This window comes from Micromys minutus (genome assembly GCF_963924665.1).
Source record: "Micromys minutus genome assembly, chromosome: 28".
NCBI lineage: Eukaryota > Metazoa > Chordata > Mammalia > Rodentia > Muridae > Micromys > Micromys minutus.
Window position 1 is genome coordinate 32,902,057 of NC_137963.1, and position 19,715 is coordinate 32,921,771.

At 36.8% G+C, this 19,715-nt stretch overlaps 1 pseudogene across 1 annotated transcript; it reads left to right on the forward strand.

Moving 5' to 3' along the window:
• Positions 1 to 265: 265 nt before the first annotated feature.
• Positions 266 to 10,229, forward strand: LOC308438726 (nucleophosmin-like; annotated as a pseudogene). Its single transcript has 4 exons — positions 266 to 310; positions 2,594 to 3,483; positions 9,707 to 9,792; positions 9,903 to 10,229. The product of its transcript is annotated as a nucleophosmin-like (transcript).
• Positions 10,230 to 19,715: the final 9,486 nt, after the last annotated feature.

A 19,715-nucleotide genomic window follows, 5' to 3' on the forward strand; every position in this document is an offset into this window, starting at 1 on the left:
TGTTTGGCTTCTGTGTTATTGCATTCCATAATGGGCTTTGAATGAAGAAGGATAAAAGTGAACATCATTAAAGCAGATGATTCATGCAGAGCAAGTCTTTAAAGACATTAACTATTGATGAAAATGTCAGTATCATTATGTACTTGTACAGTTGAAAGGGATTAAAATGAAGAAACCAAGAAAAGGTAAGGTTGAATAACACAGAAACCAACTTTGAGAAAACAAACAGTAATTTCTAATTACCTGCATACACCAGTCATAGGGGATGGGCTTTCGCTTGGTAATATTAAATGTCAGGCACCGGTCCATGGTAAACGTGACTCAACCATCATTTCTTCATTCATTCCTTTTTAATTCAGTTAAGTTTTATTAAATAAAAAGTGGAAAATATACAGTTTTGCTACCCAACTATTCAGTTTATATTGCCATACTTCTCAGTCTTCCCTGAGATTAAGAATTCTATCACTAGATTTGAAAATTCAAATGTCATCAGAACTTCCTGACAGATTCTACTGCCAGGGCAGCTCCAAGGATTCTTTCTGAGATAAAACAAAGACTCTAGCTATTTCTCCACTTCCAAGCTACATAATATATAAATTAGACTAACCTCCAACATGTGCAGATAGACAAAAAAAAAAAAAAAAAAAAAAACCCAAAGTAATCAGATTCCTGGGTTAATAAGTCATTAGTGGAAACATAATAAAATATAATACTTTTTACATTTTCAGTCACTGAGGCCTGCAAACGTCAGATTGCATAGCACAGACTTTTTTCTGAAACCAGGCCCATTCTGTTTATTCACTAATTTGACATATTATCTAGTACTTTTTATATATTATTTATTTTTATTTATTGAAAAGGTCAATAATTTATAACAGAACTTCTGATCCAATGTGATAAAAAATATTGTTCAATGTCTGGCTATCTCATTCATCTGACTCACTTGTTATATATGATTCTACCATCAAAAGCAACTCAGGTCAAATCCATCTTGTTCAGATTGCATTTTACAAAATGAAAAACTCACATGTTTACTCAAATGTAACAAACACGTAATATCACCAGCTTTAGGGTTGTTTGGTGCTAATTAAAGGTACTTCTAATACCAGTTATTTCACTGTAGCCCAGACTGCAAGCTAAAAGCAACTGGGTTTTTCTTTTCAGAAACTTATTCATAGGAATCCTCAGAGACAATATTTAGAGTATTTTCCCAGAATCCTTTGATATTTGCTTCTATCTAATGCCTAGAATACAATTAACATGTGATATGTCAAATATTAAGGGGTCATAGACATTGTAAATTCTGAACAGAAAGTTATGTGTCAGTGTTTCATGACGCAATTCCACTGGAGATATTTTTCTACTTCTCCTCAGAGCAAAGGCTGTGATGGGAAGTTTCCATATTGTGACATTCTGTATAGAGACTGCTTTTTCTAGTTCACCTTTTCACCCAATTCATTATCTCTCAGAATAATAGCTTCATGTAAGAAACCCTTCCTGACATCCCGCGTTGAGCCAACTTTGGACATTGCCAAGTCTACCTCTCAAAAGACCTATTAAAATCTAAAAGCTTTGGACCTTTGGCAGATGCTCTCAGGGCAGATGTTGATGCCAGTGATTCATAAATTTTCCAAACTTATTCTTTGAGTAGTTTTTGACCCCTGTGAATTTTTGTCACCTCTCTATTCCAGGTATGAAATGAAAGCTTGTGTTAATATTTCACCTTGTGTTAGGTAACATTTCTACTTAGTCTGTCAAAATGCCAGATATTTTAACAAACTAAGTAAAATCACTAAATAAAAGTCTGTATATTACTTAAACATGCCTTTAAACTGATATGGTGCTTTGCTGGGTAGGGGTGGCATATGCCTTTAGTTCCAGCACTCGGAAGCTAAGGCAGGCATATCTCTGAGTCTGAAGCCACTCTTGTCGTGTGCTTATATCATTCCAAATCACATACACAATTGGATGAGAAGGGTAAAACGGTCTGGATCAATAAACAAATTTTCTCCCATTTTCATTTTTTCTCTCCATTCATCACTGCTACATTATATATGGCACCTGCTAGTGTGTCCTGAGATGCTAATTCATGTAGCAAAAAATGTTATATCTATGATCAGTTACTGACTATACAAATTATTATTGGTATGCTCACAAATGCTATTTAATAAACCTTTTATTAGTTCTGTCACTAATTGCCAGAAATTCAAACTTGTTTTGCTTCCACTATAAAGACAGAATAATGAAAACTAAGATATTAAGTTGTATGAATGACAGATCACATAAAAATCTTAATTTTTACAGTGATGATGAATTGAGCTAGAAGTGTTGCCCTGAATATAGGGTTTTGTTTAAGGAATGAAATAATTGTTCTTTACCCACAGTTTAATACTTGCATTCTCAATAAAAACACTTTCATTGTGTAGCAAATAGCTCCTTCATAAGATACACAAGGCAGGAGATTTACATTAAATGTAACAGGTAATTTCATGGTCATGACACTGGCTAAAATTACAGCAAAAGTTCACTGAGGAAAATTAAACACAGACCTTGGCATGATTCCGTCCTGTACTTCTGTTCTGTGGAACGGTAGGCAGTTGTTTTACGTCGGCTTCTCCCACACCGCAGTGCGCACCTCCACCTCGTGGAAGACTCCGTGGATACGGACATGAACCCTCTCAGGCCTCAGAACTTCCGTTTTGGTTGTGAACTAGAGGCTGACAAACGCTATCACTTTAAAGTGGACAATGATGAAAATGAGCACCAGTCATCATTAAGAACGGTGAGTTTAGGGGCGGGGCAAAAGTTGAATTACATGGCATAGAGGCAGAAGCAATGGACTATGAATACAGTAACACTGGCAAGATAGAAAATGTCTGCACACCCAACAGTTTCCCTCGGGGACTTTGAAATTCCACCACCTGTGCTCTTAAGGTTGAAGTGTGGTTCAGGGCCTGTGCACATTAGTGCACAACACCTAGTAGCTGTCGAGGAAGATGCAGAGAAGATGAAGAGGATGTAAAACACTTAGGCATGTCTGGAAAGAGATCTGCTCCTGGAGGTGGTAACAAGGTCCCCCAGAAAAATGTAAAACTTGATGAAAATGATGAAGACAATGAAGATGATGATGATTTTGATGAAGAGGAAGGAAACGAAAGAATGGGTTCCAGTGAAGAAACCTGTATGAGATACCTCAGCCAAAAATGCACAACAATCAAACCAAAGTGGAAAAGACTCAAAACCATCAACACCAAGATCAAAGGTCAAGAGTCCTTCAAAAAAAACCAGGAAAAAATCTCCTAAAACACCAAAAGGACCTAGTCCTATAGAAGACATTAAAGCAAAAATGCAAGCAAGTATAGAAAAAGGTGGTTTTCCTCCCAAAGTAGAAGCCAAGATCATTAATGATGTGAAATGGTTTCTGGATGACCGACCACGAAGCTATTCAAGATCTCTGGCAGTGGAGGAAGTCTCTTCACAAAAGTAGTTTGAACAGTTTAAAATTTTCTCTCTTACTTCATGTCTGTAATAGTTAATTTCTGGTTGTTCTTTTTATAATGCAAAATGAGAACTTTCCCTACTGCATTTGACAAATATTGTTCGGGTTCAATTAGCAAGAATTTGTTGTCTAAAATGCCTGTTTAGTTTTCAAGGCTGGAACTCCACCTTTTACTTAGTTTTTAGTATGCTTGGCATGTTAAAATAGGACATGGTAATAGTGGTGGTCAGATGTGGAGATAGTGGGGAGACAAAAATATACATGTGAAATAAATTCAGTATTTCAATAAAGTAAAATAATAAACACAGGCTTAGCTGATAATATTTTTATATCCCATCTTAAACTTATCTGACCTTATGCTCTTACTGTGCTGCACTTTGCTTATAAAAATTCATAAAAGGTTTACTTCTGTGTGTCTCTGTGATTATAAGAAGGCAAATGCTGCTTCTTGAAATAAGATTATAGATGAAACATGAGAAGGTAACTGTGAAGAATAGATAAATGATCTTTGTCGGGGAAAGAAGCTGATGATGAATAGTTCTTTGTCAACTTGTTAAAAGTTAGAACCATTTGGGAAAAAAGAACTTCAATTCAGAAATTACCTTCATATAAGCAGGCTATAGGCAAGCCTGCGGGTCAGTTTTAATTGGTGATTGATGTGGGAGGACTCAGCCTATTGTGAGTGGGACCATACCTGAGCTGGTGGTCCTGGGATCTGTAAAAAAGCAGTCTAAGCAAATAAAGAGGGAGATGTCAGTAAGACACACTCTTCCATGGTATCCACATCAGCTCTGACTCCAGGCTCTTGTCCAGCTTTGACTTTCTGCATTGTACTTCTCCACTGGGCTGAGATAAGAATATGTATGCCAAATCATTTCTTCCCTTCCAACGTTGCTTTTCTTCATGTTGTTTTATCACAGACACAGTAACCCTAACAAATAAAGTCCTCAACTGGTTATTTAAAACTAAATTGTTAGCTCTGAGATTTCACACACACACACACACACATACACACACACACACACACACACACACACACACATACACACACACACACACACACACACACACACACATTATATGGATTTATGGACTGAGCAAATTGTATCTATATATTTAGAGATAGGTGTGTGTATGGCAGCAGTAAAAAAAACAGAGCTGTGGATTTGAGATACAGCAAAGAGAATTCATGCAAAAGATAAGAGAAAGGGACGTGAAGGGGAAATTATGGAATTATATCATAATCACTAAGAAAATGAAGATATTAAAAGCAAGGTAAATATCAATAGATTATCTTTCTGAGGAACAAGCTAAGGAACTAACGCCAGGCTGCCATTGGTATAAAAGTTAGAAAAACTTGTGGTCGAGTTGGTTTACAAGAAAACAGACCCTGCTATGACAGTTTGTAGTTAGAAGAATGTGTAGGAAAGCTCTCAGAAATGATACTGGGCAGGAGAACTTGGGTGATATAGCAAGCAAAAGAAACTGTAGGGCTGCCATATCCAGTTATGATGATAAGACAATTCAGACTCTGACAATCTAAAGCAGCCCTAAACCTCTCGCCTATGACATACATATCTATTTATTCTTTTTTAAACTTGAATAATTAAGTAAGGTTTAAATACTTCATTATATGAGTTAGGCTGCTTATTTTACTTGGATTGGCCCCAGAAGTATTTCATTTAAGTAGGACAGAGCACCACCAACAGGAATTGTATTCTACAATATAATATTTGGTTTTCAGAGCATAGTTTCTAAGAGGTTGAACTAGATGTGCAATAAAAATGGCACTTAAAATACCTATAAAGACCTAATTAATTGTATCAGTGGGGAAATGTGCTTGTCAAAGAAGCCTGGAGATTTGAACTTGATCCCTTGAGTTTGCAGTGAAAAAAGAATAATAAACCCCAAAGTTACGCTCTGACCTCTGCTCATGTACCATGCCCTATTCATAACTATGCACACATACACAGATACCACATACATATACCAAAATTGTATATTTTAAAGTTTCTATATCAGTCAAAACTGTCTAGGTGGTATATGATTGAATATATGTTATACAGGACATATGGTCACAACATCAGCCACAAACTTAGTAATGAAATAGGATACTGTTTTGAGGGATCACATACTTCACAAGCCCATGGAAATTTGTAGAGACTGAGACTCTGCTGGCAAGGGAGGAAAGCCTAGTATGCCTGTCAACTTCAATCAAGATGAGTTACTGCATTATGAAGTAAACCCTTATGGAGTTGGATTCAGTAAAAGCCTGATACCATCTCTTGCCTGTGGAATACAATCATGCTAAGGTTTTCAAGGATGCTGGCCCTCCTAAGCAGAGAAATCCTTTGCATCTTGACAAATGAAGTGCCCTGTGTTCTGCCTTTCAGAATGTAATTAACTGGAGGGTCTTTCAGCTTTTCACAGAATATTTACTTAAACATGTTTACTTTCACGTACCATCTGCCAGATCTGAGCTGCTATTTCTACTTTCAGAACATGAGCCTTCGCGATTTCAAGTTCTCGCTGGAGATTTTAACAGTTCCCTGGGGGCAATGTGGTGCTCTGCCTACCATTCCCTGATCTATGAATACACTTAGGGTATCATCCCATGGATAAATCAGTCTACATGCTTCTGAGAGTGCTAGTAACAGAATCCTCCTCCTCTCTCCTAAGTCTGGTACTTTCTTGGGAAGCTCTTGTTACGTGTATTGATATTGTAGCTAGGTAAGGACATGTAAGTAGGTTCTAGAATAAGGAACATGTTTGTTTTAAGAGCAAAAAATATATTTATTATCAAATAAGTTGTTAGACTTTTGCAAGGAATAGGGCGTGTTTTGTAGCTACTAACAGTACAGAATATCCTGGAGTCCCCTTTCTTCCATGTATATTAACCCTACTCTTTCTCTTCAAGCACTCAAACTTTTATTCCTCCCCAGCCAGAGCCTTTACTCTGGCATAGCAGAACTGCTGGACTCAGAATTATTCCCTCTCCAGTTTTCTCTGGAGTTCTTGTCTTCTAATTAAGTCTCTGGACCAAGCTGAAGCTGTGCGTGTGCTCCAGCCACAGGAGATGAGAGTCCCATTAATACTTCCAATAGTGCTTTAGTGCTTCCAATTAAAGATATTAAATTCTTTAATTTCGGCCTTTTCTGAACTACTCAAATACCTGGGATACTGCATGCATGAGGTAGTTTCTTCCACTGGTATCTCATATTATTTCAGTGGTAGTAACAGTTTTAACACTTTCTTTAAAATTCCAATTACCAGGTGATATCATCTCTATTTAAAGGTAACGAGAAGTCTGTCCACTCCAAATCAAAATTAAAAGTTAGCAGCTTCCTTTGACTGTTGTGTAAGTTCACATCCCCCAAGACGCAGATGCTCAGATATTTATATCCAACTAGTTAAGTGGGAAATTCATGTGAGAATAACACCCAGGGGAGAGCCAAGGAAGCAGTGGTGGGGGATGGAAGAATCAAACTAGAATATAGTTTGCAACAAACACATCAACCTCTATGAACTGGAGAGCTATTTAGAACTCAAAACTTTGAAGTAGTTGTCTAATCTTCATTATCTTCTACTAGTAAAACACTGGATATACTCAACCACAGAAAGAAGGCAAGGGCAGACTCCTCCATTTGATTGACACTTATTTGTCAACTGATGAAATTATTAAAGATGGAGGGCTGAATGCCTTGATCCAATAACTGGACATCCATTATATACTGTAGCATCCACTTCAGCCTGGAGTAGTATTCAATATTAAAAAAACAAACAACCGAGAACTGGAGGTGTAGCTCAATGCTAGAGTGCTTATTTAGAATGACTAAAACTGTGGGTTCAAATCATAGGGAAGATGGAAGAAAGAAGTGGAAGGGAAAGAGAGAAAATCAGAGTCAAACACATAAAGGAAACAGATAAAATAGTTTCTGGCCAAAGACAATAGACAAAGATATCTAAACAATGCCATATGTATAACAAGAGTCATGCTGTAAGTCAGTAACACAAGTGTACACTGGAGGATATCCAATTTGTATCCACTGCTTAGATCTAAAGTGAATGAACAGAGATCATAATTCAATATGGACAGAGAGTAAGTATGATGCCTCAAAAACCAGGTACTCACCACTGATTCTTCATAATTCTCTTTTACTACGAACCTGCAGGCTATTTGAAACAGAACAGAAACTATGAATTGTATTTTGTGTCCTGTATACCCAGTTTAATTGTCTAATAAGGACTAAATAATAAAGTACTCTTATAACTAGGTATATTGTCAAGTATTTTTTGCAATAGTATTTCATCTCTGTTCAAATATTCAAAAATAAATACCTTTATATATTATATAATGCTGTAGATCCCTTGTGGCCACACTGTCAAATAAGTTTGTTAAATTTCCAAACTTTGGACTTTATTGACAAATCTTTCATATGAACTGGGATTTGTAAAAGGGCTTAGAAACACCTAAATCTTTTGTTGTAAAAAAGAGTTCTAGAACACTCATAATAAAAGTGAACTAAATAGTATTTTCTCACCTTTAATGGTGATGAACTTAAAACATCAGAAAGCACCCATTTCTGTTTTGCCGAAATGTACCTGTTCCAACTGAAGGAGAAGTGAGTCATAATTTTGTGCTCAAAATAAAGATACAAATCTGTCTGGTATTTATGAAATTGTCCTAATTGACAAGATGATAATTTCTTAAGAAATGTGTCAAAAATGTTGGCAATATTAATAAGGCCATATAAGCATATAAAAAATCTTTGCCAAAGAAGTTTGGTATAATTTCTTTTCATGTATATTGTTAATCCTTATTTTTTTTTCATGTTCTTTTTTATGCCAAACGTTAAATATGCTGTTTAATCCTTTTTATCTATCACCAAATATGCATGTTGGGTGCTATGTATATGTTTGATTTTCAAATCTTCTGAAATATGACAAACCATTGATACCATCTGGATTTCTGCTCTTCTTATAGCTGTAGCCCCTGTAGAATTTTCAAAACTCACTAGCCTATGTGATAACTGCCATAAACTATGGGAGGATTCCTCATGCTTATTTGCATATTAAATAGTTTAACAAGAGCTGATACTCTTACAATTTTACGGTCACAACAATCCTATGTAACAAGTTGTTCCAAGTCCTGACATTCAGTATCAGGAATGTGTTTCTTGCTGCCAATTTCATGAGCCACAGACTCTGTCTGGATCCACTAGTCTTACCAGTTATAGCTAGTTCCTAAGTGGGATTTCAGTCTGCTTCCTGTGCCTGTCGTTCTTCTGGAACAAGCTAGCGTTAACGAGCCATCATGTTCTTTTGTGGCAAAAGTAGGAGCTAAGAGAGCCAGTACAAGAATACAAACAGGGTCCAGATTGTAGTTTACAGTGGCTGCCAATACTTCATTGACCAAGGCAATGAAATTGGCCAAAGCCTGAAAGCTATAGATGTACAATCCCACTAAGAAGAAAATGCTAGATCCAATGAAAAAATTGGCCATTTTCCTCTATGTGTTATAGTTATTTATGTCTCCCACCTACAAAATCTATTTTTTCATCCTACAGTGATTGAAAGCCATACCTTCTTTGATATCATGCTCAAAGTACACAGTTGTTGTTGATGCCCATTTTATGCTGAGACTCAAACAGAAGGGACAGCATCTATTTAGAGAATCTCAATTTCCTCACTGAAGTTCAAATCTTAAAGAGGTAGAAGAGACATATCACTTCTCTTTGTAAAACCTTTTTATTAGTTCTTTGTGAATTTCACATCATTCACCCAATTCTACTCATCTTCCCCTCCCGTTGTACCTGTCCTCTATCTTTGTAACCCCCCCCCCCCCCAAAGCAGAAAAAGAAAATCTCACAGTGGAAGCTGTAGCGTGTCACAGTGTGTTCCACAGCACAGCTTTCTGTCCACATTTCTTTGTTTGAAAATATTCATTGCAATGATGCATTGGTCTGATAGCCTCTGACTTTTGCTACACTATCAAAATTAGAACCATGCTGAGAAGATTCTCAGATATCCTGTTGTTGCTTTGTGTCATGAAGATACTGTAGTTTTGGATCTTTCGGACCAGCCCCTTCACCACTCCAGTAGTCAGTGGAGTACATGTTGGGGTGGGCCCACTTAAAGTCCCAAATGTGGGTTTGAGAGGTGTCTGAACTAGCTGTTCTCCCAGCTCAAACACTCTTGCACCCTCAGGTCAGCTCACTATCAACTCCTGCAACCAGGGCCAGCACGGCTGCTCAGGTGAGGTGAAAGGACCGCTCTCCCAAGTCCTGCAGCAGGTGAGGGTGCAGGACCATTTTTCCTGCTTTCAGAATCCCAGGGCCAGCTGCTCTGCCTTCCCTAGGTTGAAGGAATGAGAGTATGATTGACATCTTTTTCTTTACGTCAGCAATGCCACCATACACAGGACAGAAGACAAGTTGCAGGGTCAGCTTTCCCACACGCACAACCTCAGACCTTCTCACCCATGGCCCCAGCATCGCATCCACTCTACTGTGCTCCACGGGGAAGCGCAGGGCTCACTCTCCTGATTGCTGCTGCTGTGAGGGAAAGGGACAATTCTCCTGTTTTCATGGCCCCAGGGTTGTTCCTCATTACCCATGAGTCCCCGGTTCGGTCTCTCTTCATTGTGCCCACACCCTTCTGTTTTTTCCCCACTCTCTTTTCCATTCCCCATCACTTCCTTGCTCCTCTTAGTGGTGCCCAGGGTCTCTGAGTGTCTGGGATTGTCTTGGTAGTGGTTTCTAATCATGCATTATGGCACTGGGCAGTGGTCATCTCAGTCATGGTCTGTTCCCCACCACTCCATGCCTGCCCAGCAGCAGACTGATGGTCCCCTCAGGCTAGCTCCCTCTCCAGGCCCCATGATGCTCGTCTGGTGGTTGCCTAGAGCATACTCCTTGCCCAGCCCTCCTGAGTGGCCCCATGTGAGTGTCATCTGTTTTGTCCTCGCCTCTGTCTGCGGCCCTCAGGTCCCATGCAGCATTCTTCTAGTCTCCAGCTGGCTCCCCATCCTGGGAGACCTTCTGGACCTGTGTGGCACTGGATTGAGGGCTATCTCAGGCTAGCTCCCTATCTGGAAACCCTGGCATCAGACTGGTGGTTGTCTCATGCTTATTCCTCTCCCCACTAATGGCACATATGTGACAAAGCAGTTATATCTGTAATGCCTGAAGAGGCAGGGGCAGTGACATATCACTTCTTGATGCTCACATCTCATTAAGTAAAGCAATATCACCAAAACCATTATTGGTAAAATATAAAAATGTTCACCTCCCATAAAGGCTGAGAGGAGAAAAGAATTACCAGCTGAATAAGCTGAATGATCATACTTCTTTATTAAATAACACTAATGAGCAAGATACAAAAGCATAGTTCATGTAGCCTATATTAAATTCTACAAATAATAAGTTTACAATGGGCCCCATTCCTCCTTCCATTACACCATATCTTTGGGAAAAGATACTATAAAATATAGTGTTTGCAAAAGAGTGTATAATTATTTTTGAGCCCACATTAGTGGAAAGCCATTTGTTCACATTTTCCAGGATTATAAGAATTCCAGAGCTTTCCTTAGGGATCTGAATACAAGCCAGTGACCAGTGTATGCACAAACTAGAAGCTGCTTTTTCTCTCTCCAGAAGTTTTCGGCTTCAGATTTCTCACCTTCAGAGACTCCTATAGAAATTAGACAACCTCTCTCAATGTGCTGCGCATAAGAAACATGCCAAAGATGCAGTCTCCACCCACTCTGCTCTTCTGCATATACGTCAGTGTGTCTGTACATTCTTCATTCCCTTGCGACTCCTACTCAGGGTTCCAGACACCAAGCTTTGCAGGGCAATAAACACATGGAGGGAAATGGGTTATTTCAATAGATGCTTGTTTGTTTGTTTGTTCAAAAGTCAGTAATATTTGGTTTTATCTTAGCCCTCTGGTCTATCCAGGATCTGTTCCTGGCCTTCTGGACAAGACAGCATATGGCACGAGCTTCCTTAAGTTAAAACTGACATACACTGGTCAAATTTTATAACTACATGATTTGTCATCTAAGTTAGCGCACATAAAGAATTTATGCCTTTAGTAAATATATTAATCGAGATAAAAACATTTGAGATTGAATTATTGACTCCATTAAAATGATTTGGCCAAATCATGAAAATCCTATGAGATCATGTGTCTGGAATAGAACAAATAGTATGGTCTTGATGTGATCCACTCTGGGAGACTGCAATCTTTACAGGTTGTGAAAGGTCTTTATTAAAAGTCATGCTGTTGCTGATTGGGACTGGGTTCCATAACTCTGCTCTTTGACCATTTATTAATTTCTGTAATGGTCTTCATGTGTTACAAATGTCTTTGATAAGGGTTGAGGCTCACATGTACCTTAATTATGAAGACAAGTATTTGAATTAGTTGGGGATAAATCTAGTTTAACATGGTGGCTGCAGATTATCCTTCAGGTTTATATTCCTGGGTAGTTTCCACAACTCAGTTTCCTCTAGGAAGCTTTTCTGTGTGCGTGTGCATGTGCGTGTGTGTGTGTGTGTGTGTGTGTGTGTGTGTGTGTGTGTATAATATGTATATATATATATATATATATATATATATATATATATATATTTAAAGAGGTCCTTAATATGAGAGAAAACAAGTGGGTTATAATGTAGGTGTAGGAGGGAAAATTAATATTTTAATTTTTAAAAATTCTATAAAAAGTAAACCCATGTACTTTATATTTTAGGATTGGCATAATTAATAAAGAACACACATGAGTGTGTATATATATGTGTGTGTAAATTTAGTTATAAAGATCAAAGCTATATTTAGAAGACAATAATAGCAAATTTATGGCAACCTTTAGCTTCATTTGTACTGTTTTCATATTATTAAACAAAATTAGAAAGAATTATTATGTTTTGAAAGTTGATTGAATTATGATAAATTGAAACAAGATTAAACATTTGCTCACTGCTTTATCTGTATATTTCTGCGTTATTCAACACTAAAAGGGGAGAGATAATAAACTTTCATTATATAATTCCTCAAAGACTCTTAAGACTATTTTGCTTCAATGAACTTAATTCTAATCCAATTCTTTCCCAATGACTGATATTTTAACCATTTGGAAAGAACTAACAATGTAACAGTTTGAGTTAGAAACTGGTGTCGAATTAGAAATAATATGGCAGTATGTTTTTTGAAAAGATCAGGTCTCACAGGATGTTGGCTCCATTGTATTCATTGGCATTATGGATACTTAATAAACTAAGTCTCCTTAGCAAGGCAGCCTGAAGACCGCTCAGAATTGTGTTTCATAATTGTTCAAGGAGCACAGAGACCAAAGTGGAAGCACACATTTCATTTTCAGGGACTGTTTGAATTAAAATTATTCAAATTCACATCGGGACATGTTGAGTTTTTATAATTAACATGGGTGTTTCTTTCTCCAGGGAACACTTGAGAGAGGCTGGCAAAATGCATTTATCACCGTCTGTATTTTTTAAGTTCCATTTAGCCCAATAGCCATTATTATATTTATGCCAATGCAGAACATTTCCTTTGTCTTATAGCACAAACATCGAATCACTATGACCTCTTTGTGCTTTGGTGGGCATTTATTTCTCTATTTTATGTCTTACTCATCCTAACAATTTCACTAGAAAGAAACAATCCGAAAAGAAAAGCTACTATAGGCTTTATTACAGAATTGAGTGCTTTCTCTTTTCTTTCTTATTTTTAATAATTATCCTTTTCATGCCCTCTTGATAGACAACAAAGGCTTCCACATCTATGTGGCTTGGGGAGACATTTATTCTTTCATTCCTGTGTAAAAACCTTACTTTAATCTATACAAGGAGAAGCCATCAGCGAAGACTTAACAAATGCCTGCCTCACCTGTTAACACTCTAGCTGGCACTGCTAGTCTAGGCACTGGAACTTGGACTACTCTAAAGGTGACCTGGTTTCTAGCCTAAGTTAAATAAGTCTATTTTTGAAATACATACATTAAGCAAGCCAAGCAAAGAAGATGGCAGGTAAATTTTTAAAAAGGTCTCTAATTACATGTGCATGTATATTTTCTTAGTTTCTAATCTTGATGCTGCTTTTAAAGGAGATGACATATAAGATTTGGGACCCAAAGCAGCTAAGAAAGTAAGACTCCCCATCTTTGGCCTGTGATGATTTTGTGTAGAAGAATGAATAGAAACATTAAAAGCAGGAGAGGAATTTAGTCTAGGAGGTTTACCACTGCAAGTTACAACTTGGAATGGCCATGTGACAGTAGTTACAAGCAGCGCCAATGGACAGCCAGCAAGGAAGTAAGGCCTTGAGTCCTACAACTGTAACTGAATTCTGCTACCACCTAAAATAAACACAGTCATAGGTCATAGATTCTTTCTCTAGAAATTCCAGCCGTCAACTCAAGCTGTGAATCAAAATTGAAATCTTCATTCTAACCTTTGAGAACTTGGGCAGATTCTTTGCTTACAATATGCCCCTAACTTGGCATAGCAAGCCACAGACTACAAATGGAATGTAACTGTAGACTGCTACATCTGGTAAATACCAACTACAATCTAATAAAAAGGAGAAAGGTTAGAGCTAATTTATTTCAAAGGTAAACATTTCTATACTGTATGAAGGTGATTTTGAATGAATAATGAGTAAATGTAAGATGGCAAAGTAGAAAAAATATCCAGTGTATGAGTTTAAAGAATATTTTTGATTGTTTGTTTATAAGTTTATTTATTTATGAGTTTAAATGGTTTGTTTATTGTTTATTATTGCTAAGCACATGTTTCAGTTGCAATTCTTCCTGGAGCAATCTTTTTCATATCACTAAAAATTACTTCAAGAAGGTTTTTCTTGGCTTAAAGTTACTAGATTATTTTATTAGTTTTTTCCATCAAGATTACTAAGAAATGTCCATTGTGGGACCAAAAATCTTTACTGAGATAAAACACTCAGCAAAACAAAATTTTCAAACCTTTAATTTTAGGATTTAAAGGCATTTGCCCACTCACTAAAGTGTCTTCACATATTGCTCACCTCAGTTTGCTGTATAAAGACAGTAACCTTAGGAATGGAAGGCATCTATTAGACCACAGTGCTGCCTCTCCAGAGAAGGCATGTTATACTCTGAAGCTTAGCTTGCCTAATACCCAAAATGTTTTCCCAAAGATGCCCACAACCTAATGTACCCAGGAATGCTAACAGAGATCTCAAAAAGAATTTGCAGGTATAGTTAAAACCACAATGGAAGTTCATTCTACATTATTTAAGCTGAAATACAATCACAAAGTTTCTCAATAGAATAAAGCCATTTATTTTGTTTAAAAAGTCACTAGATCAATGAAGATTTTATGGGCTTTCTGACTTGCAGATAACATGAAGTTTTCTGTTCCACCAGCCTTCAAGTCTAAGATAGTCTGCTACCATTGCAAATGCTTGTTCTACTGTCCACTGTATGTATTATTGTCCAGTATTGTCCAGAATCCACCATTCTAAATTCATTAATTTATCCCAAATGTACAGTACATTAAGAAAAAACAGCAAGTTCTTCACCAGAAATTATTAAATTGAACAAACATTCAGGTGGTTAGAGTAAGCAATTCCCAAAATATATAACATGATACTCTGAGAACAAACAATGGGGAATTTCACATCTGATCACCACCTTTAAATGTGACAAGCTCAAGTGGAAGTAACCAGCACCTAAATGTCCCAATCACCGAGTTAAGTGCTCTCCAACCTCCAACTGCACCTACCATTCCTTTAGAAGGTCTTAAATATTATCTATTTACCCATATCAATTTTCTTCAGGGTAGAGGCTAAATTCTTAAGCAAGTCAATCAATTTTCAGTTTTGTTTTGTTTTGTTGTTGTTGCTGCTGTTTTGTTTTAAGAAAGATTAAGCTTAATAGAATTAACTGGCTGTAATAACTACATTGTATTAAAGGAAGAAGATCACAGTCTAAATATACACTGACCACACCATAGTATTTCTGATTATCCCCATTTTTGGAGATAGGAAGGTGGAGAGAGAGGGAGGGAAGGAGGGAAGGAGGGAGGGAGGGAAAGAGAGGGAGAGAGAGATGGAGGAGGAGGAGGGAGGGAGGGGGAAGGAGAGAGAGGAAGGAGAGAGGTTTTTATGCTCATTTCTGAGGCTCGTTTTTGATTAACTTCTACTCTCACACCTAAGGTCACTGACAATTTCAGTGTGTGTGAATAGGAAGATATAGAATTTAGATATGGAAATTAAGCTATGCCTAGCCTTATGGGAACTATTTCATTTTGTCTGTGACATCTGCACAAAGTCTTAGGTAAATACAGACATTTCCCTAAACAGATATTCATAAGCCACAAAGAGCCAGAACAAAACTTCCCAGAGTGGTTCCAATATATCTAGGCATGACTCATGTTCTGCCAGAAATAGCAAGAGCCTTTTGGGTAACAAGCTGGTCATAGACATAAGAATGGGGAGAGTTACTGGTCTTGCCATTGAAATTTATTAAGATCAGTGATATTAATGATCATAAATGGAGAGATTTTATATGGAGCAATTGACAGGTGGAGAGGAGATTGGACTGTCAACATAGTACATAAAAATCCCGTATATCATGGTGGAGACAAAAAGTACTAACAGCTTACAGTAACTCTCATAGCCTATTTCATTTTGGCTTAGCTTAATGTGTAGCTTACCTTTTAATGTCCAGTCTCGGGGTTTATCTAGTCTCTGTATTTTCTTTTGTTTGGGCCCCATGGAATTACATGGTTAGTCTGAGGAAAGCTAGCAGTAGCATTTATTGCTCTGTCTCTGGATTTATCCAGCCTCTGTGTTGTCTGTTCATGCTATGTATTGTCCATCGCTTTGTGATGGATCACTTGGGCTAGCCCTTTTGAAGCTGATTTGCATGTAGTTTTTTATATTTTTAGAAATCAGTAATTAATACAGTCTGTGCATTATTTGGGCTATTTGCTTTATGACGACATCCATGTCTCAAATGATAAGAGGTTTTCCTTGGTCAGACCTGATTTTTATAAGTTTTGTTGGTTCAATCGTTTCTTTGTAAGCTTTGTTGGTATCTATTTTTTTTTTTTTCATTTCTTCTAGACACATAAGGATAACCATGTCCCCAGCTTAAAACTATTGCAGGTTTCCATTCTAATGTCAGCACATCATTATAGTATATTGGTTGGCCTAGGTTTTCTGTTTGTTTGTTTTTGATAACCCAGTGTCTCTCACCTGCTATTGTTCCTTTTTCACCAACATTAAAAAAATTGAGAGTTAACAAGCATTATTTAGTCTATCCATAGAAGTTTCCATTTTCCCTTTTTATTTAATATGCATCTCTTTTAATGTACGATTGACTCTTTTTCTATAATTCCTTGTCCTGTAAAATTGTGTGGTATACCAGTAATGGGCTTTTATTGTAATATACAAATAATTGTTTTATCTTATTAGATACATATGTGGGAGCATTGTCAGATTCAATTTGTGTAGGTATCCACATAATTTTTTTGATTTTCAATAAATGTGTAATTATACAATTTACACAATCAGTCTTTTCAGGACTTAGAGCCCATTGCAAACCTGAGTACATGTTAAATGTATGGTATATATACTTTGTTTACCAAATTCTGCAAAATGGAAATTATCCATCTGCCAAATGTCATTTTTGGTACCCTCTAGAGTTACTAACAGCAGGTAATGGAGTTTGGTTGTATAGAGTACATGTAGGACATTTTATTATTATTGTTATTGTTATTATTATTATTATTATTTCTTTTGTTTGTTGCCAAGTGATGGAATTTTTTTTCTTTAAACCTTTCCCATTAGCATGATGTTACTATTTAAATTTTGAGGCTTCTAACATATTTCCTAATAACCAATTACAAATTGGTCAATTTCCTCATTTCTTTGAGCTAATGAACCAGGCAAACTTGTATGAGACCAAATATGAGTAATATATAATGAGAAATTTCAGATGACCTGTTGTAATTGTGTATATATATATATATACATATACACACACACACATTAATATCAAGTTATAGGACACAAATTCAACAATCTTTCTGTGCAAAACAAGTCTTTCTGCATATAAAAAATCAGTAATATTCTTAAGAGATTCTGGATAAACCATAAGGATAGTATACAACTTTGATTTTTGAACCAATGTATATGGAATTTTGATTACCTTGCTTATTTTATCTGACTTATACTTGCCATCTCCATCTTGCTAGTATCAGTATAAAATGGTGGTGCCTCTGGCATTGGTATTCTCTGTTCTGTACATTAGTACTTTTTATAAATTCTATATGTTTGTTTTTTAGATATTTGTTATTAATTTTGCCCAAAAAATTATTACAAGTTTTTTGCCAGTCCTCATTAATCACCCATAATGGCATAAATTCAGCATTAGTAAGAAATACCTCAATTTCAGCTGGATCTGCTCCTGTCAACTGGTGTGGTTTTATTCTACCCATCTTAATCAACCAAATCCCAAACTCTTAAATACAATGTGTTAAAAGGGAACATGGTACCTGTTCAACTACACCATCATTAGATTGGATTTGTTCTTGTAAGTCATCATAATGCCCTTCAACAATCAGCTGGTCTTTAGTAACATTTTCCCCTTGTTAATCTATGCTGTTGTAGTTTTATGACTTTGTGCCTCCACCATGACAACCATTGCAATTGTTGACCAGCTTCTAAAGCAGCTAACACCAATCACTTTCAATCTTTTAGGATAACAGGATGTTGTATAGCCCATTTATTTAACATTTCCTTGTCAAAGGATGAATGTAAACCATTTTAATTGCCTCATTTAAAAGCTTAAATTTGACATTTGTATCAGTGTTCAGGTCAACTGATTATAAGCCGGCCCACCAATGTTGACAGGTATATGCAGCACAAAGACTAGAAAGGCTGAGTGTTCCTGAGCAGGCCCAAGCAAATTTTCGGGTTGTGCACTTGGCTGCACATTAACCTGTTGTACCTGTGCCATTTATTGCATTTTCAGGCCCCCAGAAGCAGGGCTGGGCAGCAACTTACCTTACAGACTAGTTTGCTTCCCGCTTTCATCATGTAGTACACACCCATTCTCATCCTCCAATCCTGAACTTCTTACTCCTTCCAGTTGCTGTTTTTGTTTCCTCAGCACTTCTCCCTCTATCCACAAACTGTCTAAATGCTTAGCCAACTCTGCGATCTTCGGTAACAAAAAGAAATGGTCAGATTTTCCATTAAAGGTTTGCAAAATAGTACATATGAAAACAGTGAAGCAAAACAAAACTCACTTCAGGGAGAAAAGCAGTACACCGCCCAGTGACAGCAGCTGCCACTGTGCCAGGCTCCTTAAGCAAAATGCTGACCACTCACAATCTACACTTTCCTCCACAATGAAAGCACAATTGTGCTTAAGCCTAAGCCACATTGGGCACAACATAGAACTAATTTTTTTTAAAACTTATTTTTAATAACGGTTTATAAATGCTTGAGCCATTTTTGTAGACTACCACCTACCAGACTTAGTAGGAAAGAAAGAATACAAAAGAAGTAACAAAAAAATTCAACACTCTTCAAACTATTCCACAAAATAGAAACAGAAAGAACACTACCCAATTCATTCTTTGAAGCCATAATTATGCTCATTCCTAAACTAAATAAAGAAAGAAAACTTCAGACCAATTTCCATCATGAACATTGATGCAAAATTACTCAATAAAATTCTTGCAAACTGAATCCAAGAACATCAAAATGATAATTCAACATGATCAAGTAGGCTTCATTCCAGGGAAACAAGGATGATTCAATATAAAGAAATGTATCAATGTAATGGACTATATAAACAAACTCAAAGGGGAAAAAAAGCACATGATCATCTATTTCTGTGCTGAGAAAGCATTTAACAAAATTCAACACCCCTTTATGTTAAAAGTCTTGGAAAGATCAGGAAATCAAGGCCCATATTTAAACATAGTAAAAGCAATATGCAGCAAAGCAGTAGCCTACATCAAACTAAATGGTGAGAAACTTGAAGCAATCCCACTAAAATCAGGGACTAGACAACATTGCACACTCTCTCCCTACCTATTCAGTATAGTACTGGAAGTGAGAGCAATCAGAGAGAAAATGGAAGGTAAAAAGATACAAATTGGAAAAAAAAGACGTGAAATTATCCCTATTTGCAGAT